General features: G+C 45.0%; 1 long non-coding RNA gene across 1 annotated transcript in view; it reads left to right on the top strand.

Annotated features, from left to right (window-relative positions):
• LOC145534160 (uncharacterized) overlaps nt 1-25,642 on the top strand; it is a 50,688-nt gene that overhangs the window by 4,070 nt on the left and 20,976 nt on the right. The window contains exon 2 of the long non-coding RNA XR_014074290.1: nt 3,629-3,741. This is a non-coding gene — a long non-coding RNA (uncharacterized LOC145534160). The remainder of the gene's footprint in view (nt 1-3,628; nt 3,742-25,642) is intronic.

A 25,642-nucleotide genomic window follows, 5' to 3' on the forward strand; every position in this document is an offset into this window, starting at 1 on the left:
TGACATCATTTTCCTGGGGTTCGTCCTGAGGTCCCTTCCCCAAAACTCCCCAAGGGAATATCTGTGTTTCTGACTGCTCGACCACCCCCTTAGGCCATGTGCAGGCACAGTGACACCCACACAGCCCAGCCCACAGCCCTGGGGAGGCCTGTGTGCAGCAAGGACCTGAGCTCAGAGAACCCCGCTGCTCTCAGACCAGGCTCCTTCTTCTCATAAGTGGTGTGACCCTGGACAAGCATATGCCCCTCCGGGTTTCCCCAATCTCTCCCTCTGCAGAGTGGGGGTCATTCTCCCATCTGCTTCCAGGTCTGTCAGCCTACGAGCCGCTCCATTCCTTTCCACCTGGGGCTGATGCCACGTGGCGTTTGTGCACTGAGACTTCAGAAAGAAAGATTCCATCCAGGGCTGACCTAGCACCGAATGGGGCAGAACAAGGCCTGGATGTGCTGTGGTACCCAGGAAAAGGAACTCCCCCTCCTGATTGTTTTGAGACCCCGCGTCCAAGTTGGAGGACCGAAAGGAAGACTCGAAGTTCTCCCTCTCTTATAGAAAAGAGTAGTCAACTTTCTGGTCCTCTTGTTTCCATTGAGATTCTGTTCAAGTGTCCCAGCTTGGCTTTGCGGGTGGCTCAGCTTCTAATGGCTCCCTGCATTCTTGTCTTTTACTCTCAAAACCTTCCGTCCTTTTCCCCCTTCTGGGGTGGATGGGCGCTGTCATAGCTTCTAACCTGGAGATAGATTGATGAAAAGTCTGGACAATCGACTCCTTTCCTCTCTTTGGTTCCGTGTCTCTCTCTGGCTGTGTCCCTCTCTTTTCCTTTCTCAATTCCGTCTGTGTCTTCCTCTTTCTCTCTCGTGTTTGGATGGATGGATGCTATGAATGCACATGTATATGATTAGATGAGGGTTATGTTTTAGGGATAGGTTTGAGGAAGAGAAAGGCTTTAGGTCGGAGTTTGTCATGGGGGAAGTGTCAAGGGTGGTGGTGGTGTTTCTTGGAATCTGAGTGCTGTGCATTCTTCGTCTCTTTCCATATGAACCCCTTCTCAGATACACCACTTGAAAGGTGTCTCTCATGTTCCATTTCCTATCTTTTCGATTTGTGAATGCTTAGCTTCTCTGTTGTGAAGAGGTTCCATTGGATGGAAATCCACTGGTGTACTTCGTTTGCCTGTTTCCCTTACTTGAAGAGACCCATTTCTACCTCCGCCCACTAAATGGCAAGGAGACTCTGATGTTAAGGAGCCTTTGACCTATGCTTCTTTCCTGCTATCTCATAACATCAGTCTTTAGGGTGAGGTTTTTCCCCGATATTGAGGTTGTCTGAGTTCAAAACCAAAAGCGTTCTTCAGATGTAGCTGCCTGGTTTTCCCATGGACATTGATTGAAGAGGCTTTCTTGTTCCCATTTGGATATTCTCCCCTTCTGTGTCAGAGGTGAGTTGACCAATGATGCTGGGGTTTGTTTCTGGACCCTCAACTTTATTCCATCGATCTGGATCTGTGTGTGTTGTTGTATTCCCAATAGCATACTGTCCTGCTGCTGCTAAGTCGCTTCAGTCATGTCGGACTCTGCGTGACCCCACGGCCTGCAGCCTACCAGGCTCCTCCATCCAGGGCATTTTCCAGGCAAGAGTACTGGAGTGGGTCGCCATTGCCTTCTCCGATACTCTCCTGAGGATCCTAGTTTGGTCGTCTAATTTCCTTTCACACAACCTTGGATGTCCGTATCGGGGCTTTTTCGTCGGGTTGTATTGACAGTTTAGGCTCTTTTCTGTCTCCGTACCCCTTTTGCAATTCTTTGTTCGGTGCGAAAATGCATTGGCATGTTGGGAGGAATAGCATCGAAGCTGTGGATTGCCTTGTGGGGCTGTGACATCATTTTCCCAATAGGAATTCTTTCAAGCCCTGAGCACAGCTTCTCTTTCCAGTGATTGGTTTGGCTTGATCTTCCTTCTTCCATCTCTCGCCGTTTTGTGAGAACAGGTCCATCATTCCCTTCTGGGTTAGATGGACTCGTGGCTATCACTTCAGTGAATGGCATTGTCAGTGGGGGTGATGATTCCCTTCTCCTTGGAAGACTTTGCTGTGAGTAGTAGAAATGCAAGTATTTTCTCTTCCCCTTCCTCCCTGTCCATCTCTTAGAGCCACCGGGAAACAGAGGCCACATCCAGGGTCACACAGGCCTGAGGCAGTGCAACTAGACTGTTGTTTCTTCAGGCCCTCAGTGCTGGACATCATGCGGGATACTTTGTGTGTGTCTTCCTCGGTCTGGTGTCCCTTCAGACCTTTCCCTAGTTTTCACAGGCTTGTTGTGTTGATGTTCTTTGTCTGTTTGGAGACAAATCCTTGATAAGCTTTGTGTTTCCAATTATTTGTCTCGCGATATATGACCTGTCTTTTGCTTTTGTAATGAGGTCTTTCCCACAGTAGATATCTTTGCTTTTGCAAAGTCCACTGTATTCTCTGGGTTTTTTTTCTGAACTGGTTTTTAGTTGAGTGTGTGAAGAGTCAAAGCACGTGTCCAATTTCTGCTGATTGATCTTCTAAATTTGTGATAAGTTTTCATGGAAAGTTTGTCTAGGGATAACTGGAAGTGAACTCGGTGTAAGAGATGTCAAGTCTCCATCTCCATTCATGTCATCCCCTGCCGTTTCCAATTCCCTGTTCCTGAGTGGTTTTGGAGACCTTGTGGGAAGTTTGGTTGCATTGGTGTTTGCATTTCCACCTTGATTCGATTCACACTGTTCTGCCCTCAGGGACACTGTCAAGGGGGAGTGAGGAGCAGCCTGCACTTCCAGCGGTGACCACACGGTGGGGCGAGTGCTGCTCTCCCCTCAGGGAGCCCCAGGCCACAGGCATCCCAGTGAGGAGCCAGCTCTGTGCTCAGCTGAAAGGAGTTAGTCTCTCAGGAGCCTCTGAGCCCTTGCCTTTGGGTCACCCAGGGTGGGCGTTTACTGGGACAGAAAAAATTGCCCTGAATTCCATGGACGCAAGAGTCTGGCTGTGTAGAGTTCGTGAGTTGCCGTGAATCAGACACAGTGGAGCACACAAAAATTCAATATATTAAATCAATTTTGTTGGGGAGGGAAGTGGAAGGGGGTGTTGTGGGTTTTTTTGTCTTATATAATAGCCAAGGGAAATCTAGTTTAAACCTAAATTCACATAGATGGGAAAGGTATAGCTCTCCGTCACCCTATTAAAAAAAACAAGTATTAATCTTTTCTGAAAGTTTATTTAGTAGCTTCCTTGAGCAGTTCATTAGGAAGCATTTTCTTTTTTCCTGTGAAATTGGCCTCATTAAAAAGTACGGTTTCCCTTTACTGGATAATTTTTTACATTGGTTTCTTAGGGAATCTTGGTGATATTTGAGTTTCCTGGGGAGTATGTTCACATGACCTGGCCCTGGCCAATTGGTGCGTTCCACCTCCCTGGCCACTGTGATTGGCTCCGGACTGGGGCAGTGCCCAATCGGGGCCCAGCCCGGGCCTCACGTTGGAAGCAAGGGGAAGACGAGCTCTCGTCCTGCTGGGGTAGGGGAAGGGATGGGGCCGGGGGAGGTCAGGCTCCAGCAGTGGGAGGGGCGTGAGGTCCGCCTAGGGCAGTTGGTGACCTTTCTGCTCCCCTCAGGGCAGAGCCGCCGACCTGAGAATGAGGGGCGCTGCTGAGCCCAGGGGCTGAGATGGCCCGTTGCTGCTGTGGTCCCAGAGCTCCACCCGAGACCTGAGGGAAGCCGTCTCCCTGTGAGTCCTCTCCCGCTTGTCTGTCAGCTTGTTTGAAGCATGCTGGGTTTTCTGCCCAGCTGGCTAAGGGGAGTCCCTGAAAATGCAAGGGTGTGGGTTTTGGCAGACTTCAGGGAAGACATGCCAGTTGACCCTGGGAGACTCCAGCTGAATCTGAATTCAGAGGATACCTGCTCGGGCCAGCTAGTAATTGTAGGATAAGCCTAATGAGTCTTCACAGGATGAAGAGAGTCACGTGCTAAGGTAGCAATGGATGTCCTCATTCGAGAGGATGAAGCTGGTTCTCAGAGGAGGGGGGAACTTGGCAACAGCAAGGAAAGGTTTAGGTTTAGGGTTAGTGTTTTGAGTTATCATTAGTGTTATTGTTAGCATTTAGGGTTAGGGTTAGGATTAGTGTAGGTGCCCATGGGATGTTCCACGCGTCTTCAGCCAGTTGTCTTCGGCATGTGACCTGGCCTGCTCAGATGCAGATTGCAGACCCCTTCCCTATGAGCAGGAGTGTCCTAACCTAGGAAATTATTAAGGTTAGGTTTAGAGTTAATGATTGGGTAACGTTCGGGTTAGGTTTGGTGTAAGGTTTGGGTTAAGGTTAGATTTAGGTAAGTGTTAGAGTTAGGGTTAGGGTTAAGTGTTTGGGTTACTCTTTTGATAAGGTTAGGATTAGGTTTAGGGTTAGGGTTAGGGTTTTGGGTTAGCATTAGAGTTACGGTTAGAAGTTAGGATTACGGTTAGTGGTAGTGTTAAGGTTAAGGTTAGGGTTAGGGTTATGCGTTAACATTAGGGTTACGGTTAGTGTTAGTGTTAGGGTTAATGTTAGGCTACAGTTTAGCAGTTATGGTTAGGGATAGCGTTAGGTTTAGGGTAAGGGCCCATGCGATGTTCCAGGTGTCCTTGGCGAGGTGTCCCCGATATGTCACCCAGCCTGCTTAGATGCATTTTGCAGCCTTCTTCCCCATAGGCAGGACTGTGCTAACCTACAAATGTGTTACGGTTAGGTTTAGGGTTGGGTTAGAGTTAACATTAGTGTAGCATTAGGGTTAGGATTAGACTAAGATTTGGGTTAGAGTTAAGTTTAGGGGTAGGGGTTGGATTAAGGTTATGGTTTAAGTTAAGGTTAGGGTTAGGTTTAGGGTTAGTGTTAGGGATAGGTTTAGGGTTAGGGTTAGAGATAGGGTTAGTTTTAGGGTAAGGGTCCATGAGAGGTACCAGGTGCACTCGGGCACATGACCCTGGCATGTGACCCGGACCAGTGAGATGCACATGGCAGCCTCCTTCCCCATGGGCAGGACTGCGTTAACCTAGGAATGTGTTAGAGTTAATGTTAGGGTTAGGGTCAGGGTTAGGGTTAGTGCTAGGGTTAGAGTAGGGTTTGGGTTTAATTTAGGTTTAGGGTTATGCATTAGGGTTAGGGTTAGGGTTGGGGATCCTGTTAGGGATTAGGTTTCGGATTAGGTTTTGGGTTAGGGATTAGGTATAGGGTTAGTTTCAGGGTTAGGGTTAGGGTTAGTGTTGGGCTTAGGGTTAGGGTTTAGGGTTATGGTTAGGGTTAGGGGTTAGATTTAGGATTAGGGTTAGGGTTAGTTTTAGGGTTACGGTAATGGTTAGGACTAGGGTTATGTTTAGGGGTGAGTTAGGGTTAGGGTTGGGTTGGGGATTGCGTTAGGGTTAGGGTTAGGGTAAGTTTTAGGGTTAGGTTTAGAGTTAGGTTTGAGTAGTGTTAGGTTTCCTGTTACAGTTAGGAGTGGGGTTGGGTTGGAGTTAGTGTTAGGGTTAGGGTTTGTGTTAGATTTAGAGTGAGGATTAGGGTTAGGGTTAGTGTTGGGGTTAGGGTTAGGGTTAGGTTTATGGTTAGGGGTTAGGTTTAAGGTTAGTGTTAGGGTTTGGGGATAGGATTAGGGTTAGCATTAGTGTTTGTGGTTAGGGTTAGTATTAGGGTTAGGGTTAGGTTAGGGTTAGGGTTAGGGTTGAGTTAGGGTCAGGATTAGGGTTAGGGTTAAGGTTGGGTTTGGGTTTGGGATTAGGGTTAGGGTTAGAGTTATGGGTTAGGGTTAGTGTTAGGGTTTGATTTAGGGTTGGCGTTGGGGTTGGGGTTAGGTTTAGGGTTAGAGTAAGGGGTTAGGGTTAGTGTTATGTTTAGGGTGAGTTTTAGGTTTAGGTTTAGGGTTTGGTTTAGGGTTAGGATTAGGTTTGAGTTAGGTTTAGGATTAGTTTTAGTGTTAGGGTTGGGGTTGGGATTGGGATAAGTGTTAGAGTTAGCGTTAGAGATTAGGTTTAGTGTTAGGGTTAGATTTAGTGTTGGTATTAGGGTTGTGGTTCCGATTGGGATTAGCGTTAGAGTTAGGGTTAGGGTTAGTTTTAGTGTTAGTGTTAATGTTAGGGTTTGGGATTAAGGTTAGTGTTAGTTTTAGGGTTAGGGTTAGAGTTAGGGCAAGGGTTAGTTTTAAAGGTAGGGTAATGGTTAGGGTTAGGGTTAAGTTTAGGGTTAGGGTTAGTTTTAGGGTTAGGGTTAGGATTAGTTTTAGGGTTAGGGTTAGGGTTGAGTTAGGTTTAGGGTAATGGTTGAGTTAGGTTTAGGGTTACTTTTAGGGTTAGGGTTAGGGTAGGGTTAGAATGGGATGGAGTTAAGGTTTCGGTTAGGGTGAGAGTTAGGGGTTAGTGTTACGTTTATGGTTAGTTTTAGGGTTAGGGTAAGTGTTAGGGTTAGAGTTGGAGTTGAGTTAGGGTTGCTGCTGCTAAGTCACCTCAGTCGTGTTTGACTCTGTGCGATCCCATAGACGGCAGCCCACCAGGCTCCGCCATCCGTGGGATTCTCCAGGCAAGAACACTGGAGTGGGTTGCCATTTCCTTCTCCAATGCATGAAAGTGAAAAGTGAAAGTGAAGTCGCTCAGTCATGTCTGACTCTTAGCGACCCCATGGGTTACAGTTAGGTTTATGGTTAGCGTTAGGGTTTTGTTTGGGGTTGGCGTTAGGGTTAGTTTTAGGATTAGGGTTAGGTTTAGGGGTGAGTTAAGGTTAGGGTTAGAGTTGGGGTCGGGTTTGGTGATTGTGTTAGGGTTAGGGTTAGTTTTAGATTTAGGATTAGGGTTAAATTTGAGTTAGTGTTTGGTTTGCCGTTACAGTTGGGGTTGGGGTTGGGTTGAGGTTCGCGTTAGGGTTAGGGTTTGGGTTAGTTGTAGAATTAGGGTTAGGGTTAGGGTTAGTGTTGGGGTTAGGGTTAGGTTTAGGGTTAGGATCAGAGGTTAGGGTTAGGGTTAGGGTATGGGGTTAGGGTTAGGGGTAGTGTTAGGGTTAGGGTTAGTTTTAGGTTTAGAGTTAGGGTTAAGGTTAAGGTTGGGGTTCGGGTTAGGTTTAGGTTTAGGGGAAGAATTAGGCTTAGTATAAGGGTTAGAGTTAGGATTAGGTTTAGTTTTAGGGTTAAGGTTAGGGTTTGGTTAGGGTTAGTGTTAAGTTTGAGTTAGGGTCAGGGTTAGAGTTGGGGTTGGGTTTGGGATTAGGGTTAGAGTTAGGGGTTAGGGTTAGTGTTAGGGTTTGATCTAGGGTTGGGTTTGGGGTTAGGTTTAGGGTTTTTTTAGAGTAAGAGATTAGTGTTAGTGTTAGGTTTAGGATGAATTTTAGGGTTAGGGTTAGAGTAAGGGGTTAGGGTTAGGGTTAGTTTTAGGGATAGGGTTAGGGTTAGGGGTGAGTTAGGTTTAGGGCTAGGGTTAGGGTTAGGGTTGGTGTTGGGTTTGAGGTTAGCCTTAGGGTTAGGGTTAGGTTTAACTTTAAGGTTAGGGTTAGGGTTAGTTTCATGTTTAGGGTTCGATTGGGGTTGGGGTTGGTGTTATGGTTAGAGTTATGTTTGGGGTTATTATTAAGGTTAGTGTTAGTATTAGGTTTAGGAGTAGGGTTAGGGTAAGAGTTAGGGTTGGCTTAGGGTTAGGATTAGGTTTAGGGTTGAGTTAGGGTTGGGTTAGGATTAGGGTTAGAGTTAGGGTGGGGGTAGGGTTGGAGTTGGGTTTAGGGTTAGGGTTAGGGTTAGGATTAGGTTAGGATTAGAGTAAGACTTTGATTTAGGTTAGGGCTTAGGCTTAGGCTTAGTGTTGGAGTTAGGGTTAGGGCTTAGGGTCAGGGTTAGGGTTAGTTTTAGGTTTAGCATTAGGGTTAGGTTTAGGGTTGAGTTAGGGTTAGAGTTAGGTTTGAGTAGGGTTAGGGTTAGGTTTGAGTAGGGTTAGGTTTAGGGTTGAGTTAGGGTTAGGGTTAGGTTTGAGTAGGGTTAGGGTTAGGGTTGGGGTTGGTGTTAGGGTTAGGATTAGGGTTAGGGTTAGGGTTAATCTTATGATTAGGGTTAGGGTTAGCTTTAGGGTTAGTTTTCGGTTAGGGTTAGGGTTAGTTTTAGTTTTAGGTTTCGGTTTGGGATTAGGGTTAGGGTTAGGTTTAGGGTTGGGGTTAGTGTTGGGGTTTGGGTTAGGGTTAGGGTTAGCATTAGGGTTAGTTTTCTGTTTAGAGTTAGAATTAGGGTTGTGTTTAGAATTGAGTTAGGGTTAGGGTTCGGGTTACAGTTACGGTTGGGTTTGGGGTTGGCGTTAGGGTTAGGGTTAGCGCTAGGGTTAGGTTTGAGTTAGGGTTTGGCTTAGGGTGTGGTTTGGATTTTTGTTGGGGTTTGCATTAAGGTTGGGGATTGGGTTAGTTTTAGGGTTAGGGTTAGGTTTACGGTTGGGGTTAGGGTTGGATTTGGGTTTGGGATTAGCGGTAGGGTTAGGGTTAGGGTTAGTTTTAGATTTAGGGTTAGGGTTAGTGTTGGGTTTGGGTTTGGGATTAGGATTTGTGTTAGGGTTAGAGGTAGGGGTTGGGTTTTGAGTAGGGTTAGATTTAGGTTTGGGGTTGGATTTGGTGTTGGGGTTGGGTTTAGAGTTATGGTTATGGTTAGAGATAAGGGTTAGAGATAGTGTTAGGTTTAGGGTTAATTTTAGGATTATGGTTAGGGTTAGGTTTAGGGTTGAGTTAGGCTTGTGGTGAGGTTTAGGGTTGGGGTTGGGGTTGGGTTTAGGGTTAGAGTTAGGGTTAGAGTTAGGGATTCTGTTTAGTGTTAGGGTTAAATTTAGAGTTGGGTTTCAGGTTGGTTTGGGCTTAGGGTTAGGGTTAACTTTAGCATTAGTGTTGTGGTTGGGATACGGGTTAGTGTTAGGGTTAAGGTTAGGGTTAGTTTTAGGGTTAGGGTTAGGGTTAGATTTGGGGTTTGGGTTAACGTTAGTGTTAGGGTTAGGGTAATGGTTCAGATTAGGGTTGGGATTAGGGTTGAGGTAGGGTTAGGGCTAGGATAGGTTAAGGGTTAGGGTTGGGATTAGGGTTAGGGTTACGTTTAGGTTTAGGGTTAGGGTTGAATTAGGGTTAGGGTTAGGGTTAGGGTTAGGGTTAGGGTTAGGGTTAGGGTTAAGTTTGGGGTTGGGGTTAGCTTTAGGTTTATGGTAATGGTTAGGGTTAGTTTTGGGGTTAGGATAATAGTTAGGGTTAGGGTTAGTGCACGTGTTGGAGTTAGGGTTAGAGTTATTATTAGGGTTAAGGTTAGCATTAGAGTTAGTGTAGGGGTTAGGGTTGAGTTTGGGGTAGGGTTGGGTTTGGGGTTGAGGTTAGCGTTAGGATTAGGGTTAGAGTTCGTTTTAGGGTTAGGGTTAGGTTTGAGTTAGGTTTAGGGCTAGGGTTAGTTTTAGAGTTAGGGATAGGGATAGGGTTAGTGTTGAGGATAGGGTTAGGTTTAGGGTTAGGGTTAGGGTTGGGGTTGGGGTTGGGTTTGGGGTTATGTTTAGAGTTATGTTTGGTGTTAGTATTAGGGTTAGGGTTACTGTTATGTTAGTGTTAGGTTTAGGAGTAGGATTAGGGTAAGGGTTAGGTTTGGCTTAGGGTTAGGATTAGGTTTAGGGTTGAGTTAGGTTTGGGTTAGGATTAGGGTTAGAGTTAGGGTTGGGGTAGTTTTGAAGTTGGGGTTAGGGGTAGGGGTAGGGATAGGGGTTAGGGTTAATGTTAGGTTTAGTTTAGTTTTAGTGTTCGGGTTAGGGTTAGGGTTTGGGTTCGGTTTAGGATTTGGTTAGGGTTAGAGTAAGAGTTTGTTTTAGGTTAGGGTTAAGGTTAGGTTTAGTGTTGGGGTTAGGATTAGGGTTAGGGCTTAGGGTCAGGGTGAATTCTAGGTTTAGGTTTATGGTTAGGGTTAAGGTTGAGTTAGGGTTTGAGTTTCGGTTCGGGTTAGGGTTGAGTAAGGTTAGGGTTAGGGTTAGGGTTGGGGTTGGGGTTAGGGATGGGGTTGCGGTTAGGGTTTCGGTTAGGCTTAGGGTTAATTTTATGGTTATGGTTAGGGTTAGGTTTAGGGTTGGTTTTCAGTTAGGGTTAGGGTTAGGGTTAGGATTTTTTTAGGTTTAAGGTTAGGGTTACGATTTGGTTAAGGTTAGACTAAGAGTTTGTTTTAGGTTAGGGTTAGGGTTAGGTTTAGTGTTGGGGTTAGGTTTAGGGTTAGGATTAGAGCTTAGGGTCAGGGTTAGGGTTAGTTTTAGGTTTAGGGTTAGGGTTTGGTTTAGGATTGAGTTAGGGTTAGAGTTAGGGTTTGAGTTTCGGTTTGGGTTAGGGTTAGTAGGGTTAGGGTTGGGGTTGGGGATGGGGTTGGGGTTAGGGTTACGGTTAGGGTTAGGGTTAATTTTATGGTTATGGTTAGGGTTAGGGTTAGGGTTGGTGTTAGGGGTAGTTTTAGGGATAGGTTTAGAATAGATTTAGGTTTAGGTTTAGGGATAGGTTTAGAATAGATTTAGGTTTAGGGTTTGGGATAGGGGTAGGGGTAGTTTTATGTTTCGGGTTAGTGTTAGGGTTAGGGGTAGGATTAGGTTAGGGATAGGTTTAGGGTTAAAGTTAGGGTTGGGTTATGGTTAGGGTTGGGGTTGGGGTTGGGGTTAGGAGTTGGGTTAGGGTTAGTGTAGGGATAGGGTTAGGATTAGAGTTAGGGTTAGGCTTAGGGTTCGGGGTAGGGGTAGAGGTAGGATTAAGGTTAGGGTCACTATTAGTTTTAGGCTTTGTGTTAGGGTTATGGTTAAGGTTAGGGTAGGGTTAAGGTTACTTTTAGGGTTCGGGGTAGGGGTAGGGGTAGGGTTAGGTTTAGGGTTGAGTTAGGGTTATGATTAGGGTTAGGGTAAAAGTTAGGGTTCATGTTGGGTTAGGGTTAGGTTTAGGATTAGGGTTAGAGTTGGGTTATTGTTAGGGTTAGGGTTAGGGTTTGGGTTAGGACTAAGGATAGGATTATGGTTAGGGTTAGGGTTAGGGTAAGCATTAGGGTTAGGGTTAGGGTTAGTTTCGGGTTCAGGTTAGGGTTAGGATTAGGGATAGGGTTATGGTAAGGATTATGGTTACAGTTAGGGTAGGGTTAAGGTTAGGGTTGGGTTAGTGTAGGGTTAAGGTTAGGTTTGGGTTAGATTTAGGGTTAAGTTTAGGGTTAGGTTGAGAATTAGTGTTAGGTTTAGGGTTAGGGTTAGAATTAGGGTTGGGTTAGGGTTAAGGTTAGGATTAGGGTTAGGGTGTGGGTTAATGTTAGGTTTAAGGATAGAGTTATGCTTAGGGTTAGGGTTAGGATTAAGGTTAGGGTTAGGGATAGGGTTAGCATTATGGTTGGGTTAGGGTTAGGGTTAGGTTTGGGTAAGGCTTAGGCTTAGGCTTAAGGTTGGTGTTATGGTTAGGATTAAGGTTAGAGTTGCGTTAGGGTTAGGGTTACGGTTAGGGTTAGGTTTAGGTTTGGGATAGGATTAAGGTTAGGGATTGGGTTAAGTTTAGTTTTCGTGTTAGGGTCAGGATTAGCGTTAGGGTTAGTTTTAGGGTTAGATTTGGGTTAGGGTTAGGTTTAGAGGTGGTGTTAAGGTTAGAGTTAGGGTTAGGATTAGGGATTGGATTATGGTTAGGGTCAAGTTTAGGTTTAAGATTAGGGTTAGGGTTAGGTTTGGGTTTAGGGTTAGGGTTAGGGATAGGGTTAGATGAGGTTTGGGTTAGGTTTTGGGTTGGTGTTAGGGTTTGAGTTAGGTTTAGGGTTGGGTTAGTGTTAGGGTTAGTGTTAGGTTTATGGTTCGGGGCGTGGGTAATTGTTAGGGTTAGATTTGGGTTAGGGTTAGGGTTAGGGTTATGGTTGCTGTTAGGATGAGGGTTAGATTTAGGGTTGGGTTAGGGTAAGGATTAGGGTAGGGTTAGGGTTATGTTTAGGGTTAGGGCTGTGTTAGGGTTAGGGATTATGTTAGAATTATGGTTGGTGTTAGGTTTAGGGTTCAGGGTAGGTTAGGGTTAGGGTTAGGGATAGGATTACAGTTGTTTTTAGGGTAGGGTTAGCAGTAGGATTAGGGTTAGGGTTAGGGTTGGTGTTAGGTTTAGGTTAGGTTTAGAGTTAGGGTTGGGATAGGGTTACAGTTTGGGTTAAGTTTAGTCCTAGGGTTAGGATTAGGGTTGGGGTTAGGGTTAGGGTTACGTTTAGGGTTAGGGGTGGGTTAGGCTTAGGGTTATGGTTAGGGTTGTGTTAGGGTTAGGGTTAGGGATTGGGTTAGGGTTAGTTTTTATGTTAGGGTTAGGGTTAGATTTAGGGTTAGGATTAGGTTTAAGGTTAGGGGTAGGGTTAGGTTTAGGGCAAGGGTTAGGGTTAGTTTTGGTGTTAGGGTTAGGTTTAGGATTAGGGTTAGAATTAGGAATAGGGACAGGGTTATGCTTAGAGTTAGGGTTAGATTTAGGGTTAGGGTTAGGGTAAGAGTTAAGGTTATGGTTGGGTTTGGGTTAGGGTTAGGATTAGGGTTAGAGTTAGGACTTGGGATAGGGTTATGGTTATGTTAAGATTAGTGTTAGGGTTAGGGAAAGGATTACGGTTAGAGTTAGGGTTGGGTTTGGGTTAGGTTTAGGGTTAGGGTTAGAGTTAGCGTTAAGTTTAGGGTTATGATTATATTTGGGTTAGGGTTAGTGTTAGGATTAGGGATAGGTTTAGGGTTAGGATTTTGGTTAGGTTTAGTTTAAGGGATAGTGTTAGGGTTAGGGTTACGTTTACTGTTACGGTTTGAGTTAGGGTTAGGTTTGAGTTAGGGTTATGGTTTGGTTTGGGTTAGGGTTGGTTTAGGGTTAGCTTTAGTGTTAGGTTTAATGTTAGGGATAGGGTTAGTGGTTAGGATTAGAGTTAGAGTTGTGTTAGGGTTAGGTTTAGGGTTAGGGTTGGTGTTAGCGTTAGGGTTCGGGTTGGGGTTGAGTTAGGTTTAGGCTTAGGGTTGCGTTGGGTTAGGTTTAGCGTTAAGATTAGGGATAGGGTTATGGTTATGGTTATGGTTAGGGTTAGGCTTAGGGTTGGTGTTAGGGTTTGGGTTAGGGGTTAGGGTTAGGGTTAGGATTAGGGTTAAATTTAGGACTTGGGATAGGGTTATGGTTATGTTAAGATTAGTGTTAGGGTTAAGGAAATGATTATGGTTAGAGTTAGGGTTGGGTTTGGGTTAGGGTTATGGTTGGGTTAGATTCAGGGTTAGGGTTAGAGTTAGCGTTAAGTTTAGGGTTATGGTTATGTTTGGGTTAGGGTTAGGATTAGGGATAGGTTTAGGGTTAGGATTTTGGTTAGGTTTAGGGTTAGTTTAAGGGATAGGGTTAGGGTTACGTTTAGTGTTACGGTTTGAGTTAGGGTTAGGTTTGGGTTAGGGTTATGGTTTGGTTAGGGTTAGAGTTGGTTTAGAGTTAGCATTAGTGTTAGGTTTTATATTAGGGATAGGGTTAGTGGTTAGGATTAGAGTTAGAGTTGTGTTAGGGTTAGGTTTAGGGTTAGGGTTGGTGTTAGGGTTAGGGTTCGGGTTGGGGTTGAGTTAGGTTTAGGCTTAGGGTTGCGTTGGGTTAGGTTTAGGGTTAAGATTAGGGATAGGGTTATGGTTAGGGTTAGGGTTAGGCTTAGGCTTAGGGTTGGTGTTACAGTTAGGGATAGGTTTAGAGTTGGGTTAGGTTAAGAATTAGGGTTAGTGTTAGGGTTACATTTAGGGTTAAGGTTAAGTTAGGGTATGGTCAGTGTTATGGATAGGGTTAGGTTATGGTTAGCAATGGGCTTGGGGTTGGGGTTAGGGTTGGGGTTAGGGTTAGTGTTGGGGCAGGATTAGGGGCAGGGTTAGGGTAAGAATTAGGTTTAGGGTTAGGGATAGGGTTAGGGTTAGGGTTGGGTTAGGGTTAGGTTTTATGGTTAGTGTTAGGGATAGGGTTAGGTTTAGGGTAGGGCCCATGGGAAGTGCCAGTTGCCCTTCACAAGGAGACCATGGCATGGCACCCAAACACATCAGACGCACTGCACAGCCTCCCTCCCCATTGGCAGGGCCACACTGACATAGGAATGTGATTGCAAGCCTTGCAGAGTGCAGAGAAACACACTATTCTGATTCTGGAATTCAAGGTTAGGGTTAGGGTTAGAGGTTAAGGTTAGGTTTGGGGTTAGGTGATAAGGTTAACGATAGGGTTAGGGTTAGGTTTAGGGTAAGTGTTAGGATCAGGTTTAGGGTTATGCTTTAGGGATCTTGTTAGGGTTATTCTTTAGGAATAGGTTTAGGGTTAGGGTTAGGTTAAGTGTTAGGGTTAGTGTTAGGCTAAGGGTTAGGGTTAGGGTTTAGGGTTCGGTTTAGGGTATGATTAGGGTTACAATAAGTGTTAGATCTATGGCTAGGATTAAGGGTTAGGTTTAGGGTTCAGTTCAGTCGCTCAGTCATTTCCGACTCTTTGCGACCCCATGAATCGCAGCACCCCAGTCCTCCCTGTCCATCACCAACTCCCGGAGTTTACCCAAACCCATGTCCATCGAGTCAGTGATGCCATCTAACCATCTCATCCTCTGTCGGCCCCTTCTCCTCCTGCCCCCAATCCTACCCAGCATTAGGGTCTTTTCCAATGAGTCACCTCTTCGCATGAGGCGGCCAAAGTATTGGAGTTTCAGCTTCAACATAAGTCCTTTCAATGAACACCCAGGACTGATCTCCTTTAGGATGGATTGACTGGATCTCCTTGCAGTCCAAGGGACTCTCAAGAGTCTTCTCCAACACCACAGTTCAAAAGCATCAATTCTGCAGCACTCAGCTTTCTTCACCGTCCAACTCTCACATCCATACATGACCACTGGAAAAACCATAGCCTTGACTAGACGGACCTTTGTTGGCAAAGTAATGTCTCTGCTTTTAAATACGCTATCTAAGTATAGGGTTAGAGTAGGGATTTGAGTTAGCATTAGGGTTAGGTTTAGGGTTATGGTTAACACTCAGTGTTACGTTTAGTGCTAGTATTAGGGTTAAAGTTAGGGTTAGAGTTAGGTTTAGCGTTTAGAGTTAGCGATAGTTTTAGGTTTAGGGAACGGCCCCATGGGAGGTTCCACGTGCCCTCAGAGAAGTGACTCCTGCATATGACCTGGCCCTCTCAGAGGAACTTTGCGTCCTCCTTTCCCATGGGCAGGACTGTGTTAAACTAGGAATGTGTTAGGGTTAGGTTTAGGGTTAGGGTTAGGGTTAGGGTTAGGATTAGGGAAGTGTTAGGGTTAGGGTTAGAGGTAAGGGTTAGGGTTAGGGTTAGGGTAGGTTTAAGTTTAGGGTAAGTGTTAGAGATAGGGTTAGGATTAAGTGTTAGTGTTAGTCCTTTGATAAGGGTTAGGGATAGGTTTAGGTTTAGGATTAGGGTTAGGGTTTTGGGTTAGCATTAGGGTAAGTGTTAGTGTTAGGTTTAGCGTTAATGTTAGGGTTAGGTTAGGGTTACTGTTTGGGTAAGTGTTAGAGGTAGGGTTAGAGTTAAGCGTTAGGGTTAGTGTTTTGGTAAGGGTTAAGATTAGGTTTAGGGTTAGGTTTAGGTTAGGGAAGGGTTAGGGTTAGAGGTTAGGGTTAGTGTTACGCTAGGGTTAAGGTTAGGGTTTTGGGTTATCATTAGGGTTAGGGATAGGGTTAGGTGATAGGGTTAGCATTAGGTTTAGGGTTAGTGTTAGGGTTAGGTTTAGCCTTATGCTTTAGAGACAGGTTTAGGGTTAGGGTTTAGGGTTAGGGTTAGGGAAGGGTTATGGTTAGGGTAAGTGTTAGAGTTAGTGTTAGGTTTAAGGGTTAGGGTTTTCTTTAGGTTTAGGGTTAGGTTTAGATTTTGGTTTAGGGTTCTGGGTTATCATTAAGGTTACTGACAGTTTTCGGGTTAGAAGATAGGGTTACAGTTATTGTTAGGGTTAAGGTTACGGTTTGGCTTAGCAGTCAGGGTTAGGGATAGCGTTAGGTTTAGGGTAAGGGCCCATGGGAGGTTCCACATGCCCTAGGCCAGGTGACCCCTGCATGTGACCTGGCCTGCTCAGATGCACTTTTCAGCCTCCTTGCCCTTGGGCAGGACTGCGTTAACCTAGGAATGTGTTAGAGTTAGTGTTAGGGTTAGGGTTAGACTAGGGTTTGGGCTTAGGTTAGGTTTAGGGTTACCGGTTAAGGCTAGGTTTTATTTTGAGGTTTAGGGTTGGGGATACTCTTAGGGATTATGTTTTGGGTTAGGTTTTGGTTTAGGGATTAGGTTTTGGTTTAGGGATTAGGTTTAGTGTTAGGGTTCTGGTTAGGGTAGGGTTAGTGTTAGGATTAGCAATAGGGTTAGTGTTTAGGGTTTGGGTAAGGGTTAGGTTTAGGGTAGGGCCCATGGGAGGTGCCAGTTGCTCTTCACAAGGAGACCGTGGCATGGCACCCGACCCCATCAGACACACTGCACAGCCTCCATCCCCATTGGCAGGACCATGCTGACATAGGAATGTGATTGCAAGCCTTGCAGAGTGCAGCAAAACACACTACTCTGACTCGGGAATTCAAGGATAGGGTTAGGGTTGGAGGCTAGGGTTAGGGCTGGGGTTGGGTGACAGGGTTAGCGATACGGTTAGGGTTAGGGTTAGTGTTAGGACCAAGGTTAGGGTTATGCTTTAGGTTTAGGGTTAGGGTACGGTTAGGGTTAGGGTAAGAATTAGAGTTATGATTAGGGTTAAGGGTTAGGTTTAGGGTTTTAGTAAGGGTTAGCGTTAGGTTTAGGGTTAGGGTTTTGGGATAGCATTAGGATTAGAGTTAGGGTTAGAAGTTAGTGTTATGTTTAGTGTTAGGGTTAGGGTTAAAATTAGGTTTAGGGTTAGGGTTAGCGTTTAGGGTTAAGAATATGGTTAGGTTTAGGGTACCGGTCCATGGGAGGTTCCACGTGCCCTCAGCCAGGTGACCCTGTCATGTGACCCAGCCCACTCATATGCACTTTGCAACCTCCTTCCCCATGGACATGATTGTGGTAACCTAGGAATTTGTTAGGGGTAGGTTTAGGGTTAGGTTTAGAGTTAACGTTTGGGTAGTGTTAGGGTTATGTTTAGGTTAGAGTTTACGTTAGGGTAGTGTTATGGTTAGGGTATAGATTACGGTAAGACTAAGGTTTGGGTTAGGGTAAGGTTTAGGGTTAAGTTTAGGGTTAGGGAACGGTTAGGGTTAGGTTTAGAGGTTAGGGTTAGGGTAGGGTTAGAGTTAGTGTAAATGTTAGAGATAGTGTTAAGCGTTAGGGTTGGTGTTTTGGTAAGGTTAGGGTTAGAGTTTTGGGTTAGTATTAGTGTTAGTGTTAGAGTTAGGGTTTATGGTTAGAGTTAGCATAGGTTAGGGTAAGTGTTAGAGTTAGGGTTCTGGTTAATGTTTAGGGTTAGGGTTTTGGTAAGGTTTAGGGTTAGGGTTAGTGTTAAGGTTAGGGTGCTGGGGTCCTGCTCCAGCTGGTCCAGGGGTTCCCTCAGGATTGGCGATGTCTGTGAAGGGAATAGAAGACACAGTGAGTCTAGGCATGTGTGAAGCAGTGTCTCAGCTTTATTTTTCAAAGGGAGTTTTTATATCTTAAGTTGTACATAGAGGAAAATGTAAAATGTAGAGTCATGCCAAATCAGCTCAATGGGTCAACAGTTTTTGACCCCTATTGAAACCAGGATACTTTTTGCATATCTTAATTACAAAAGTCTCATGTTGTTTACATCATCTTCTGGCCTGGAGGCCTGCTAACATCTTATGACTCTATTGATAAGGGTTGATCAGCCAGAACACCTTTTCTAAAAGTATTTTTGTGTCAGGCACAGAACATACCAGCTAGATTAACAATTGTCTTATTATTTTTATATTAGTGCTAAACCTTTATTTATATAAGCCTCTGACTATTATACTTTTACAATACAGGTTCAACATGTTAGGAGCAAAAGCATAGCAAGTAAATATAGATCAAATAACAATTTTACAGAATAATATTTCTTGTGTTTTTTTTTAATAGACTTTCTCCCTTTCGAAGGGTTCTGTGCCCATTGGGACTTTTTATGTGTTCAGGCTCTCAACGCTGTTTGTTGTTAAGGAGCAGTCATGCATATTAGCTCTAAAGGCACAGGCACATTTATCAAACAAACTAAGATGCTTACAAGAGGAGTTTAGATTAAAATACTCTCTTTTATGGATAATTTTATAGAGTGCTGCCATTCGGGGGGCATGTGGATTAGAGTTTTAAATCGACCTGGTTAGGAAAGGATCAGGGAAGGTCTTCTGCCTAAGCCACAGAAATTAGGGAGCAGTCTATTATAGCAAGCATCAGAAAGATACATATCATTTTTAAGGTGAGCGCCAAGGCAGCTTATCAAGATCCCTGAGGCCTGAGTTGCCTTGCTCGTCAGGTCTTCTTCTCACCCATATTTATTGTCTCTATAAATCATTGTTGTCCTTCAGAGTTCCCTCTTAAGTGTCCTTGTGATGACATTGTAACTCAGGTTTGTCTCTGGGCTGTATATCACATTCCTCAGTTTATTTCTTATCTCTTTAAATCCTGTTATCCCCTAGTAACTTAAGCTCATCATCTCCTAAAAAGGCTTTTAGCTATTAGTATCTCTGAAATTCCTAGTTTCTATAAGCTATAGTAAAATATGCCAACACTACAACATACCTTAAACTTTTAGCTTCTAACTATTCTTAATTATTCCTCACTCCTAAACTCAGCAAACTTCTTTTGCCATAAACATTCCCCTTACAGGCAGGTTTCAGATAACAATGTTTCCCATGGTCTCAAGCTGCAGCCAATGTGCTCATCTTGGAGCATTCTTTGTAAAGATCCTTGAATAAATGCCAATAGTTAACTTTATGGATTATAATATTCTTTCCAGCCAACTCAACTGGAGGAAGGAAAGGACAAGTCAGAATCACAAGACCTAACTCCTTCATCCCGGGACCATGCGCCTGCAGGATGAGGAGAGGGCGTTGGGGCCGTGCCTGCATTTTGTCAGTAATGCCTATCACAGCTGCCGACATTAGGGTTTTGGGTTAGCATTAGTGTTACTGTTAGTGTTAGGGTAGGAAGTTAGGGTTAGGGTTAGTGTTAGGCTTAAATTTAGGGTAGGGTTAGGGTTAGTGGTTAGGGTTAGGGATAAGGTTAAGTTTAGGGTAGGTGCCCACGGGTAGTTCCATGTGCCCTCAACCTGGTTACCCTGGCATGTCAACCCTGGCACACTCAGATGCACTTTGCAGCCTCCTTCCCCATGGGCAGGAGTGTGGTAACCTAGGAATTTGTTAGGGATAGGTTTAGAGTTAAGGTTAGGGTAGTGTTAGGGTTAGGGTAAGGGTTAGGATTAGACTAATTTTTGGGTTAGAGTTAGGTTTAGGGTTAGAGGTAGGATTAAGATAGGGTTAGGGTTAGAGGTTAGGGTTAGGTTTAGGGAAGGGTTAGGGTTAAAGGTTAGGGTTAGGGTTAGGGTTAGGGAAGGGTTAGGGTTAGGGTTAGAGGTATTGCTTGGGATCAGAGTTAGGGTAGGGTTAGAGTTAGTGTATGTATTAGAGATAAGGTTAGGGTTACTGTTTTGATTAGGGTTAGGGTTCGCGTTTAGGGTTAGGGATAGGGTTAGGTTTAGGGTAGGGCCCATGGGAGGTGCCAGTTGCCCTTCACAAGCAGACCGTGGCATGGCACCCGACCCCATCAGACGCACTGCACAGCCTCCCTCCCCATTGGCAGGGCCACGCTGACATAGGCATGTGATTGCAAGCCTTGCAGAGTGTAGAGAAACACACTATTCTGACTCGGGAATTCAAGGTTAGGGTTAGGGTTAGAGGTTAAGTTTAGGTGTGGGGTTAGGTGATAGGGTTAACTATAGGGTTAGGGTTTGGTTTAGGGCAAGTGTTAAGGTCAGGGTTAGGGCTATGCTTTAAAGATCGGGTTAGCGTCATGCTTTAGGGATAGGGTTAGTTTTAGGGTTAGGTTAAGGGTTAGGCTTAGGGTTTAGGGTTAGAGCAGGGATTGGGGTTAGCATTAGGGTTAGGGTTATGGTTAGCAGTTTTACAATTAGTGTTAGTGTTAGGGTTAAAGTAGGCTTATGGTTAGCGTAGAGTTAGCGATAGTGTTAAGTTTAGGGTACGGGCCCATGGGAGGTTCCATGTGCCCTCAGAGAAGTGACACCGGCATATGACCCGGCCCTTTCAGATGAACTTTGCATCCTCCTTTCCCATGGGCAGGACTGCGTTAACCTAGGAATGTGTTAGGGTTAGGTTTAGGGTTTGGGTTAGGGTTAGGGTTAGGGTTAGGGTTAGTGTTAGGGAAGGGTTAGGGTTAGGGTTAGAGGTAAGGGTTACTGTTAGCGTTAGGGTAGGTTTAGGTTTAGGGTAAGTGTTAGAAATAGGGTTAGGGTTAAGTGTTATTGTTAGTGTTTTGATAAGGGTTAGGGCTAGGTTTAGGGTTAGGATTAGGGTTAGGGTTTTGGATTAGCATTAGGGTAATTGTTAGTGTTAAGTTTAGTGTTAGGGTTAGGGTTAGGGTTAGGGTAGGGTTATGGTTAGGATAAGTGTTAGAGTTAGGGTTAGGTTTAAGGGTTAGGGTTAGGGTTTTCTTAAGGTTTAAGGTTTGGTTTAGATTTAGGTTTAGGGTTTGGGGTTAGCATTAGGGTTACTGACAGTGTTAGGGTTAGAAGTTAGGGTTACAGTTAGTGTTAGTGTTAGGGAAAACTTATGGTTCGGGTTAGTGGTCAGGGTTAGGGATGGAATTAGGTTTAGGGTAAGGGCCCATGGGCGGTTATGCTTTAGGAATCGGGTTAGGGTTATGCTTTAGGGATAGGTTTAGGGTTAGGCTTTAGGGTTAGCGTTAGGGTACGGTTAGGTTTGGGGTAAGTGTTAGAGTTATAGTTAGGGTTAAGGATAGGGTTAGGGTTTTGGTAAGTGTTAGGGTTAGGTTTAGGGTTTTGGGATAGCATTAGGATTAGGGTTAGGGTTAGAAGTTACTGTTATGTTTAGTGTTAGTGTTAGGGTTAAAGTTAGGCTTAGGGTTAGGGTTAGCATTTAGGGTTAGGGACATGGTTATGTTTAAGGTACCGGCCCATGGGAGGTTCCATGTGCCCTCAGCCAGGTGGCACCGTCATGTGACCCGGCCCTCTCAGATGCACTTTGCAGCCTCCTTCCCCATGGGCATGATCATGGTAACCTAGGAATTTTTTAGAGATAGGTTTAGGGTTAGGTTTAGAATTAATGTTAGGGTAGTGTTAGGGTTATGTTTAGGTTAGAGCTTACATTAGGGTAGTGTTATGGTTAGGGTAGGGGTAACGGTAAGACTAAGGTTTAGGTTAGGTTTAGGGTTAAGGTTAGGGTTAGGGTTAGGGTTAGGGTAGGGTTAGGGTTAGTGTAAATGTTAGAGATAGGGTTAGGGTTAAGCATTAGGGTTAGTGTTTTGGTAAGGTTGGGTTAGAGTTTTGGGTTAGTATTCGTGTTAGAGTTAGGGTTTACGGTTAGGGTTAGCATAGGTTAGGGTAAGTGTTAGAGTTAGGTTTCTGGTTAATGTTTAGGGTTAGGGTTTTTGTAAGGTTTAGGGTTAAGTTTAGGGTTAAGGTTAGGGTTTTGGGTTAACATTAGGGGTACAGTTAGTGTTAAGGTTAGAAGTTAGGGTTAGGGTTAGTGTTAGTGTTAGGCTTAAAGTTAGGGTAGGGTTAGGGTTAGCAGTTAGGGTTAGGGATAAGGTAAAGTTTAGGGGAGTTGCCCTTGGGTAGTTCCACGTATCTTCAACCTGGTGACCCCAGCACATCACCCAGCCCACTGAGATGCACTTTGCAGCCTCCTTCCCCATGGGCGTTAGTGTGGTAACCTAGGAATTTGTTAGGGATAGGTTTAAGGTTAGGTTTATAGTTAACGTTAGGGTAGTGTTAGGGTTAGGGTAAGGGTTAGGGATAGAGTTAGGTTTGGGGTTAAGGTAGGGTTAGGGTTAGGGTCAGGGTTAGGTTTAGGGTAGGGGCCCATTGGGAGGTTCCACGTGCCCTCAGCTAAGTGACCTTGGCGTGTCACCTGGCCCGCTCAGATGCACTTTTCAGCCTCCTTAGGGTTAGTGTTAGGGTTAGGTTTATCTTTTAGGGATAGTGTTAGGTTTATGCTTTAGGGATAGGGTTAGGTTTGGATTAGGGTTTGGGTTAGGGTTAAGGTAGCTTAGGGTCAGTGTTAGAGTTAGGGTTCTGGTTAATGGTTAGGGTTAAGGTTTTGGTAATGGTTTAGGTTAGAGGCTAGGATTAGGTTAGGGTAAGGGTTTTGGGTTAGCATCAGGGTTACGGTTAGTGTTAGGGTTAGAAGTTAGGGTTACGTTTAGTGTTAGGGTTAGGGTGAAAGTTAATGTAGGGTTAGGATTAACGGTTAGGTTGAGGGATAAGGTTAGGTTTAGGGTAGGTGCCCATGGGTAGTTCTACGTGCCGTTGGCCAAGTGACCCTGGGATGTGACCCGGCATGCTCAGATGAACTTTGCAGCCTCCTTCCCCATGGCATGAGTGCACTAACCTAGGAATTTGTTAGGGATAGGTTTAGGGTTAGGTTTAGAGTTAAACATTAGTGTTAGGGTTAGGGTTAGGGAAGCGTTAGGGTTAGGGTTAGAGTTTAGGGATAGAGTACGGTTAAGCTTAGGGTTACAGTAAGTGTTAGAGTTAGGGATAGGGTTAAGGATTACAGTTAGTGTTTGCTAAGGGTTAGTGTTTGGTTTAGGGTTAGGGTTAGGGTTAGGGTCAGAGTTTACGGTTATGTTTAGGACTCTGGCCCATGGGAGTTTCCACGTGCCCTCGGCCAGGTGACCCCGTCATGTGACCCGGCCCGATCAGATGCACTTTTCACCCTCCTTCCCCATGGGCAGGACTGTGCTAACCTAGGAATTTGTTAGGGTTAGTGTAAGGGTTAGGTTTAGACTAAGGTTTGGGTTAAGGTTAGGTTTAGGGTTAGGGTTAGGGTTAGGCTTAGGGTTAGGATAGAGTTAAGGTTAGGGTTAGGTAAGTGTTAGGGTTAGGGTTAGGGTTAAGGGTTAGGGTTAGTGTTTTATTAAGGGGTTAGTGTTAGCTTTAGATTTAGGATTAGGGTTTTGAGTCAGTATTAGGGTTACGGACAGTGGTAGGGTTAGAAGTTAGGGTTACAGTTAGTGTTAGTGTTAGGGTTAAGGTTAGGGTTAGGGTTATGGTTAGTGGTCAGAGTTAGAGATAGGGTTAGGTTTAAGGTAAGGGCCCATGGGAGGTTCCACGTGCCCTACACCAGCTGACCCCGACATGTGACCTGGCCCACTCAGATGTACTTTTCAGCCTCCCTCCGCATGGGCAGGACTGTGTTAACCTAGGAATGTGTTACAGTTAGAGTTAGGGTTAGTGCTAGGGTTATACTATGGTTTGGGTTTACTTTAGGTTTAAGGTTACCGATTAGGGTTAGGGTTAGGGTTTACGTTTTAGAGTTAGGGTTGAGGATACTGTGAGGGATTAGGTTTCAGATGAGGTTTTGGTTTATGGATTAGGTTTACGTTTAGGCTTAAGGGTTAGAGTTCAGGTTGGTTTTAGGTTTAGGGTTATGGCTAGAGTAAGGTTAGTGTTAAGATTAGCAATACGTTACGGTTAGGGTTTGGGTTAGGGCTAGGTTTATGGTAAGTGCTAGGGTCAGGGTTAGGGTTATGCTATAGGGGTCAGGTTGGGGTTATGCTTTAGGGATAAGGTTAGGGTTAGGGTTAGGGTTAGGGTTAGGGTATGGTTAGGGTTAGGATAAGTCTTAGAGTTATGGTTAGTTTTAAGGGTTAGGGTTAGGGTTTAGGGTTAGGGTTAGGGTATGGTTAGGGTTCACGTAATTGTTAGAGCTATGGCTAGGGTTAAAGGTTAAGTTTAGGGTTAGGTCAGGGATTTCGGTTAGCATTAGGGTTAGGGTTAGGGTTAGGGTTAGAAGTTAGTGTTACATTTAGTGTTAGTTTTATGTTAAAGTTAGGGTTAGGGTTAGGTTTAGCGTTTAGGGTTAGGGGTAGTGTTAGGTTTAGGGTACGGGCCCATGGGAGGTTCCACATACCCTAGGCCAGGTGACCCCTGCATGTGACCTGGCCTGCTCAGATGCACTTTTCAGCCTCCTTCCCCGTGGGCAGGACAGCGTTAACCTAGGAATGTGTTAGGGTTAGGGTTAGGGTTAGAATTAGTGTTCGGGAAGTGTTAGGGTTAGGGAAGGGTTAGGGTTAGAGGTAAGGGTTAGGGTTAGGGTAGGCTTATGTTTAGGGTAAGATTTAGAGATAAGGTTAGGGTTAAGGGTTAGGGTTAGTGTTTTGGTAAGGTTTAGGATTAGGTTTAGGTTTTGGGTTAGCATTAGGGTTATGGACAGTGTTAGGGTTAGAAGTTAGGTTTAAGTGAGTGTTAGTGTTAAGGTTAAGGTTAGGGTTAACGGTGAGGGTTAGGGATAGGGTTAGGTTTAGGGTAAGTGCCTATGGGAGCTTCCACGTGCCATAGGCCAGGTGACCCCGGCATGTGACCCGGCCCACTCACATGCACTTTGCAGCCTCCTTTCCCATGGGCAGGACTGCATTAACCTAGAGATGTTTAGGGTTAGGGTTAGGGTTAGTGTTAGTGCTAGGGTTAGACTAGGGTTTGGGTTTTGTTAGGTTTAGGGTTACGGGTTAGGTTTAGGGTAGGTTTAGGGTTAGGGTTGGAGTTAGGGTAGGGATAGTGTTAGGATTAGCAATAGGGTTACGTTTTGGGTTTGGGTTAGGGTTAGGTTTAGGGTAAAGCCTATGGGAGGTGCCAGGTGCCCTTCACAAGGAGACCGTGGCATGGCACCCGACCCCATCAGACACACTGCACAGCCTCCATCCCCATTGGCAGGACCACGATGACATAGGAATGTGATTGCAAGCCTTGCAGAGTGCAGCAAAACACACTACTCTGACTCGGGAATTCAAAGATATGGTTAGGGTTGGAGGTTAGGGTTAGGGTTGGGGTTGGGTGACAGGGTTAGCGATACGGTTAGGGTTAGGTTTAGGGTTAGTGTTAGGATCAGGGTCAGGGTTATGCTTTAGGGATGGGGTTAGGGTTATGCTTTAGGGATAGGGTTAGGATTAGGGTTTAGGGTTAGGGTTAGGGTACGGTTAAGATTAGGGTAAGTGTTAGAGTTATGGTTAAGGTTAAGAGTTTGGGTTAGGGTTTTGGTAAGGGTTAGGTTTAGGTTTAGGGTTGGGGTTTTGGGTTAGCATTAGGGTTAGGGTTAGGGTTTGGGTTAGAAATAGGGTTAGAAGTTAGTATTACGCTTAGTGTTAGGTTTAGGGTTAGGGTTAGCGTTTAGGGTTAGGAATATGGTTAGGTTTAGGGTACCGGTCCATGGGAGGTTCCACGTGCCCTCAACCAGGTGACCCTGTCATGTGACCCGGCCCACTCAGATGCATTTTGCAGCCTCCTTACCCATGGGCATGATTGTGGTAACCTAGGAATTTGTTAGGGATAGGTTTAGGATTAGGTTTAGAGTTAACGTTAGTGTAGTGTTAGGGTTATGTTTAAGTTAGAGTTTACATTAGGGTAGTGTTATGGTTAGGGTATGGGTTATGGTAAGACTAAGGTTTGGGTTAGGGTTAGGTTTAGGGTTAAGGTTAGGGCTAGGGTTAGGGAAGGGTTAGGGTAGGGTTAGGGTTAGTGTAAATGTTAGA

This window comes from Giraffa tippelskirchi, chromosome 14 (assembly GCF_054371585.1).
Source record: "Giraffa tippelskirchi isolate mGirTip1 chromosome 14, T2T-mGirTip1v1.2.pri, whole genome shotgun sequence".
Classification (NCBI taxonomy): Eukaryota; Metazoa; Chordata; class Mammalia; order Artiodactyla; family Giraffidae; genus Giraffa; species Giraffa tippelskirchi.